At 49.8% G+C, this 8,221-nt stretch overlaps 1 long non-coding RNA gene across 1 annotated transcript; it reads right to left on the bottom strand.

Annotated features, from left to right (window-relative positions):
- Positions 1-3,656: 3,656 nt before the first annotated feature.
- On the bottom strand, positions 3,657-5,395 carry LOC140684710 (uncharacterized). The gene is made up of 3 exons (XR_012057391.1): positions 5,114-5,395; positions 4,448-4,662; positions 3,657-3,817 (listed from the first exon to the last, which is right to left on the bottom strand). It is a non-coding gene; the product is annotated as an uncharacterized lncRNA (long non-coding RNA).
- Between the last annotated feature and the right edge of the window lie 2,826 nt (positions 5,396-8,221).

Raw genomic sequence — 8,221 nt, 5'->3', positions numbered from 1 at the left:
GCACTGCATTTCCTGGGCCCCAAGGTACCATTCCAGCTCCTGCCACTCAACACTTCACACTGGAGGAATTTTCACTGCACCACCAGAGAACACTCCCGGTGACTGCGCTTTGGGAGAGTCCACTGAGCCCGTCAGGGAATTGAAAGGAACTTTAAGGAATGTTCAAAAGAATGGGCTTGAACCAAGCTTTCCAAATGTCACCTCATAGTCCAGATTCCAATGGTCATTTCAGGACATTCATGCCCTGTACCCACCTGCATGGTCAGAGCTCTTCTCTTGGCGACTGCTGCTGGGTCTTGGCCTGGAGGAAATGGAGGACAAAGGAACAAATGAGGAGGTAGAAAGAGAAGGAAGGGAATGAGTGTGCCATGAAAGGAGGCAAACCTTCTTAGCATGGTCACAGATGAAGGAGGAAAGGCAACACATAAAGATGCACAACAAGATGCAAGGCTGATTAATTGTCATTAAGCTTTCAGCTGCTGTTGTCGCACAGAAATGGCCACGCTCTGGGTGAAATAATAGCCAAGCCCAGCAGAGGACCCATCTTGAGGTGCTTTGAAGCCCTGCCTCGTCTTCCCCACCACCACCTCTGCTCTTGGGCCATTGCTGTTGGGTTTGACATTGTGCTGGCCCTTCATAGATGGGCAAAATGCTGAATACACAGAGGTCTGCCTAAATACATGGGACAGCTGACAGTGCAAAATAACAACATGTGATGCGAAGAGTGAGCTGAACAGCCCCCTGGAGCAGCAGACACCTTGGCTTACCTCATCTCCTGGGACTCCTGGAAATCCAGCTGGAGAGAGCTTTGCATTGACCCTGCAGCACTGCCAACAGGGAGACTTCCTGCCTTGCGTATTGGGGGGAGCAGAGGTAGTCCCAGTGACCCCTTCTTCACTTCTCCCCCAGGGGTATACAGCAAGGAAGCCTGGAAAGAGTAGACCACAGTGCTCAGATCAAGCATCCAGCCTTGCCCCCATTCATGCCTCAGGACATTTAGCCATGCTATTAGGTGACACCTGGCAGGAAAGGACAAGTCAGACTGATGGGGCAACTTGGCCCAGGATGGGGAATGCAAAGGGAACTGCTGAGGGAGAGACTATGTCACACATTTGACACCTCTCTCCTCACACTCACTCAGTCTGCAAGTGTGGCTACATTTAAAACTGCCATCCACATGTGTGGCATCAAGAAGTTCTGGGTGCCACTGGCTCCACTGGCATTTTTGGATGGCACAGGAGTGGGTTTAGATCACTGATCTCTCCCTGCTCCTAAAGGTACCTAACAGGCAGTGCTGATCTCCAGACAAGTCCCCACAAAGCCATTTTGCAGGATGTCAAACCCTGCTTTTCTCAAGCCCCTCATTGCTTCTGCTGCTGCCCTTCCCTCCTACAGTTCCCCAGCAGCCTTTGAGCCCAGATGCTGCTGAGCTCTCAGGGTGCTCGCTGCTCTCCAGCTCCCACACTTCCATCATCTCAGGCTCACTGGCATTTAGGGAGTTCAGCAGAGCTCCCTGTCCTGCAGCTCTCTGCAAGGTCTCAGCCTGCCCAAGTTCTTCCAGGCCTCCATGCCATGGCCAGGAAGGGAGGTGAAGGCAGCAGGGGCAGACTCACACCCATCCTGAGCATCCCATAATTTCTGGCCAAGCTAAAGTGCCAAATCAGGACCACTCCAAACCTCAGTGAAAGGTCAATTCCTGTCAGGGTAAAGGTCTCAGAGCTCTGCCAACAGCACAGAAACTGAAAATTTACCACACAGGACTATGCTTGGTCTCCTTACCTTATGTCCTTTTCCATCTGAAATCAGTCCCTGTTGTTTTCTACTCTCCTCATCCCAGCTGATGACATTTTTCCCCTTCTCCTGCTCTTCGCTGGAGACCTGGCTTGGCTTGGTAGAAGGAGAGCTCTTTGGGATGGGAAGCTTGGAGAGAAAGAGCATCAAGGGACTTGCCAGGGAAAACCTCTTGGCAAGAGGGTAGCCAGTCAGGCCTGCAGAGTGGAGACACAAAATATAACAGAGGCCTCAATGCAAACCTAAAACATCCGGAGCTCCAGACTTCATGGGACACATTTCCTGGAATCTTCTAAACATCATGGAGAGGAATGTTTCCTTTTTCCTGCACTGCATTTCCTGGGCCTCAAGGTACCATTCCAGCTCCTGCCACTCAACACTTCACACTGGAGGAATTTTCACTGCACCACCAGAGAACACTCCCGGTGACTGCGCTTTGGGAGAGTCCACTGAGCCCGTCAGGGAATTGAAAGGAACTTTAAGGAATGTTCAAAAGAATGGGCTTGAACCAAGCTTTCCAAATGTCACCTCATGGTCCAGATTCCAATGGTCATTTCAGGACAGACATGCCCTGTACCTACCTGCATGGTCAGAGCTCTTCTCTTGGCTACTGCTGCTGGGTCTTGGCCTGGAGGAAATGGAGGACAAAGGAACAAATGAGGAGGTAGAAAGAGAAGGAAGGGAATGAGTGTGCCATGAAAGGAGGCAAACCTTCTTAGCATGGTCACAGATGAAGGAGGAAAGGCAACACATAAAGATGCACAAGAAGATGCAAGGCTGATTAATTTTAATTAAGCTTTCAGTTGCTGTAGTCACACAGAACTGGCCAAGCCCTGGTTGAAACACAGCAGGCATTCTTTAGCTTGCATCCGAACGCCCCTACTCTGCTCTCTCTCCTTTTGGAGCCACGTGGCTCCTACAGCCTCTCTGAAGCAGCCAGAGCTGCTGAGCTGAGACACGAGTCTGTATGCAGGGCAGCAACTTTTGTACTGCTGCCAAAGCTTGATTTTGCCTGCTCGTGCTACCCCAGTGACAGCCTTGTGCTACATGTGGTGAGAGCACTGCTGTCTCCTGAGAATGATATTACACCTCCTGGCTCTTTCCAGAACAAAATAGCTCTTTCCAACCAGCTGCTAGGGAAGAATACTCAGATTGCACTTTCAAAGCCCTACCAAAGATTTTCAATTGGAATGATAATTCTGTGGCTTCCTCTTTATTATTATCACTCAGATCAGCTGGACAGCTACATATTATCACACATATTCAAGCCATTATCTTTCCATCAGGTAATGTCCTGTAACTCTTCTTTAGCACCTTGCCATCTTTGATCTTAAGCCCAGAACAAAATATGAATCATTAAGTAGATTTTAAATCTATACCCTAAAACTTATCTGGGATCTCATTTCACAATGGAGGCCGAGAAACAGAGAAATGACACCGGAAGTTTACAGAAAACAGCACCTGAATTTGCAAACACTGCTCCAGTAGCCAATATTTGCCCAAGCCTATTCTCATGGTTGCAGAATTTAAGACTCACAGATCACAACACTCAAAGGCCTGCAGGATCCAGACCCATGCAAAACACTTCCAAAAGGCAGCACAAACATTTCAGAGGGAATCTGTAGCAAAGCCCAGCAGAGGGACTGTGCTGAGGTGCTTTGAAGCCCTGCCTCGTCTTCCCCACCATCACCTCTGCTCTTGGGCCATTGGTATTGGGTTTGACATCGTGCTGACCCATCACAGATGGGCAAAATGCTGAATACACAGAGGTCTGCCTAAATACATGGGACACTTTGGAAAACCACGGCATGAGATGAGAAGAGTGAGGGGAACAGCCCCCTGGAGCAGCAGACACTTTGGCTTACCTCATCTCCTGGGACTCCTGGAAATCCAGCGGGAGAGAGCTTCGCACAGACCCTGCAGCACTGCCAACAGGGAGACTTCCTGCCTTGCGTATTGGGGGGAGCAGAGGTGGTGCCAGTGACCTCTTCTTCAAATCCCCTTCTGTGGAGTGCACCAAGGAAGCCTGGAAAGAATAGAGCAGATGCTCAGATCAAGCATCCAGCCTTGCCCCCATTCATGCCTCAAGACATTTAGATATGTTTTCAACTGAGACATGGCAGGAAACAACAGTCAAACTCATGGAGCAGCTTGGCCCAGGATGGGGAATGCAAAGGGAACTGCTGAGGGAGAGACCATGTCATACATTTGACACCTCTCTCCTCACGCTCACTCCTCTGCAACAGTGGCTGCATTCCACGCAGGCATCCACATGTTGGACATCAAGATGTTCTGAGACATAGAGATAGTCCACAGATACATGTAGGATACTAAATGGAGAAGGATTTCTTTTCCAGAGTGGACAATTTTAGCTGCTCTGACTACTAGTTGGTGTTTTCTCTGCCATAACACAGAGGAGGAGCCACGACACAGCCCAGAAACCATTCCAAGAGCTCTCCTGTTACTGACACATGCTGAGGACATGAAGTCTGCACTTCACACCCACTGCAAAGGCAGCCCGAAAAGCAGTGTCCAGCTGGGCTCTTCCTTGGCTCAGCTGCTTCCCTGGGCTCACACCACAGGAAAAGGTCTCCAAGTTCTGCCTACAGCACTTTACAGAAAATCTACCATACAAGATTTATCTTGGCCTCCATACCTTACAACTTATTCCATCTGAGCTCAGCTCCTGGCTTATTCTTCTGGTATCTGTGTTACCAGTGCTAGTTTGGCTTTTCTCTTTCTCTTCATTATACGTCTTTCTTGGCTTGATGGAAGAAGATCTCTCTGGGATGGGAGGCAAGGGCTTGGAGGGAAGCAGTGGTGAGGGACTTGCCAGGGAAAACCTCTTGGCAATAGTGTAGCCAGTCAGGCCTGCAAAGTGAAGACACAAAATATAACAGAGGCTGCAATGCAAACCTAAAGCATCTGGAGCTCCAGATTGCATGGCACACATTTCCTGGAAACTTCTAAAGAGCTGCACAGGGAAGCATGCTCCTGCTGGCAGCCCCTGGAGCAGGCCAGGGGAAAGCCCTGACCCACTGGCACAGGGCTGCCACAGGAACAGCCTGGCCTCTGGGCTGCCCTGGGACAGCAGGAGCCCAGAGCCCTGTGCTTCCCAGGAATGGCTCAGCTGCACATGCACCCTCCTGCTCCTCTCCCTGCCCCACGGCTGAGCAGCCCTACAGCTCCAGGGGCTCTGGCAGAGCACAGCTCATTGCAGGGCACATGCAGGGCACAGCTGTTCCCTGGCAATGTGCACAGGCTCTCTGGGCTGCCACAAGAGCCTTCCTCCCACCAGAGAGCGGCCCAGCTCCCCCCTCACCTCTGTGTGAGGCTGAGCCATGCTCGGCCTTCCCCTTGTCCTCCCCGGCAGTGACCCTGGGGCCAGCGCTGCTCGGTGGCCTCTGCTGAGGCTCCTGGGCCAAGGCCCCCTGAGCCGGCCGGGGGCCGAGACCTCCATTGCCAAGGCCGCGCTTCGGCACATGAGTCTCCAGGCCCAACGGCTCAGGGAGTTTCCTTGGGAACAGAGGCATCCCAGGGCCTGTCTTACACTGAGAGCTCTTTTCCTTCGTCCTCTGGGTTTTTGCTATAGACTCTGAACAACCTGTAGACCAGGTACAAGAGAAGAACTGAGTTCATTGAACTCACGCCTTTACAGACAGCCCTTCTAATGGGTGAGGAATTCAAAGTGTATTTTAGTTACTGAAAAGCTTGGTTGTTTTTATATTTTTCATGAAACTAGCAGCAGCTTAATTTCTCTGAACAATATGGAGCTGGCAAGCCAAGACAGAAGGGTTCTACTACTTCATATGTTGCCCCTTGCCTCCCCCTACTACAGGATCCCTTTCCTTCCAAACACTTGGAACTTCACCATGATCTCTAGCATCTGACACTGGCAAGGAAGTCATTGTTTCCAAAAGTAGTTTTCAAGGCCTTTGTATCTGTATATCACTCAATTCTAGGTCGGGTTGTGCAGTTTTGGGAGTTTTTATATTACTCTTTACATTAAAGGAAGTGCTGGGACACAAACAATGGCCCCATGTGTTAGATGCAATAGAAGCTTTGCTCTCTCCATTAGATGTGCCCAGTATTCTGTGAGCCGGTATTTGTAGGGAACAAAGTGGTCATCCAAAAGTTCCACTTTTGCACTACTAACTTGTTACTGGGGTTTATTCTCTGTGTTCTTTTAAACAGAGACAGCCAAACCCAACATAAACATGACCTGCCTCAAAACATTTCTGATCTTGGCTAATACTGACAATTCCAAATTTCCTTAAAGGAAATTGCAGAGAGCAGGTCATTCTTAAATACTCTCCAACAGACCTGTCAGAACTAAAAGAACTAATCATTTACATGGCTACACAGAGGATAAAATCATATGGCAGCCAAGCAGCACGAGAGGAATGCCTGTCTTAAGCCTGGATTCCTACACCCAGTAGAGTGCTTGGGTCAGTAATAAATGTGAGACAGGTAAGGATTAATGACACAAGTCATTTCCAGTCCAGAAAAAAAGGTACCTTACTTAGTGAGCAATACTTCTCCACAGCTGCATTAGGCATTCCAGCTGCATATCAGCAATAAAGGAGTCATTACAAAGGGGCCGTGCCAAGGATTTAGCAGAATTAACCCTGAGACCAGGGGATCTGATCCCTTTTTCTGCACCAGCAGAATTATTTCTTCAAGTCTCACCTCCCTGATCATTGCAGGCCCAGAGATAGCAAAGGAACAACAAGAGTGTCATGGAAGATTTCAAGTTGAAAGCATTGGCTGACCCAGATGCACCAGAGACCGCATTTTGTCTGGCACAATTCCACTTGTCAGGGACCAGGCAAGGCAGGGAGGGAGGACAAGGCAGAAGGCATCTCCTCCCCCAGCCTCAGCCTGCCACTCTGACACAGACACAGAGAGCCAGGGAAGAGACTTCCAAAGGAATTCTGTCCTAGGAGTTTTCCCTATTTCTGCCAGTGCAAAACCAGGCAATGTCCATGAACCTCCTTCACTCCTCAAAGGCTTCAGCTCAGAAAGTGCCCCAGGAAAAGGTTTTCTGCTTCAAGGGCAGGAGGAAGGAGTGGGAACATTTGTCATTTCATGATAATTGCCTTCCTTTGCTCTACTAATTTTAACTCTAGAAAGGCTACAGGGAGAGAAAAGCCATGTGAAGCATGGAGAGGAATGTTTCCTTTTCCTGCACTGCATTTCCTGGGCCCCAAGGTACCATTCCAGCTCCTGCCACTCAACACTTCACACTGGAGGAATTTTCACTGCACCACCAGAGAACACTCACGGTGACTGCGCTTTGGAAGAGTCCACTGAGCCCGTCAGGGAATTGAAAGGAATTTTAAGGAATGTTCAAAAGAATGGGCTTGAACCAAGCTTTCCAAATGTCACCTCATAGTCCAGATTCCAATGGTCATTTCAGGACAGACATGCCCTGTACCTACCTGCATGGTCAGAGCTCTTCTCTTGGCTACTGCTGCTGGGTCTTGGCCTGGAGGAAATGGAGGACAAAGGAACAAATGAGGAGGTAGAAAGAGAAGGGAGGGAATGAGTGTGCCATGAAAGGAGGCAAACCTTCTTAGCATGGTCACAGATGAAGGAGGAAAGGCAACAGATAAAGATGCACAACAAGATGCAAGGCTGATTAATTGTCATTAAGCTTTCAGCTGCTGTTGTCACACAGAACTGGCCACGCTCAGGGTGAAATAATAGCCAAGCCCAGCAGAGGACCCATCCTGAGGTGCTTTGAAGCCCTGCCTCGTCTTCCCCACCACCACCTCTGCTCTTGGGCCATTGCTGTTGGGTTTGACATTGTGCTGGCCCTTCATAGATGGGCAAAATGCTGAATACACAGAGGTCTGCCTAAATACATGGGACAGCTAACAGTGCAAAATAACAACATGTGATGCGAAGAGTGAGCTGAACAGCCCCCTGGAGCAGCAGACACCTTGGCTTACCTCATCTCCTGGGACTCCTGGAAATCCAGCTGTAGAGAGCTTTGCACAGACCCTGCAGCACTGCCAACAGGGAGACTTCCTGCCTTGCGTATTGGGGGGAGCAGAGGTAGTCCCAGTGACCCCTTCTTCACTTCTCCCCCAGGGGTATACAGCAAGGAAGCCTGGAAAGAGTAGACCACAGTGCTCAGATCAAGCATCCAGCCTTGCCCCCATTGATGCCTCAGGACATTTAGCCATGCTATGAGGTGACACCTGGCAGGAAAGGACAAGTCAGACTGATGGGGCAACTTGGCCCAGGATGGGGAATGCAAAGGGAACTGCTGAGGGAGAGACTATGTCACACATTTGACACCTCTCTCCTCACACTCACTCAGTCTGCAAGTGTGGCTACATTTAAAACTGCCATCCACATGTGTGGCATCAAGAAGTTCTGGGTGCCACTGGCTCCACTGGCATTTTTGGATGGCACAGGAGTG

Source organism: Taeniopygia guttata, chromosome 9 (assembly GCF_048771995.1).
Source record: "Taeniopygia guttata chromosome 9, bTaeGut7.mat, whole genome shotgun sequence".
Classification (NCBI taxonomy): Eukaryota; Metazoa; Chordata; class Aves; order Passeriformes; family Estrildidae; genus Taeniopygia; species Taeniopygia guttata.
Note: the sequence above shows the minus strand (reverse complement) of the source record. Positions and strands in the feature narration are given on the sequence as shown.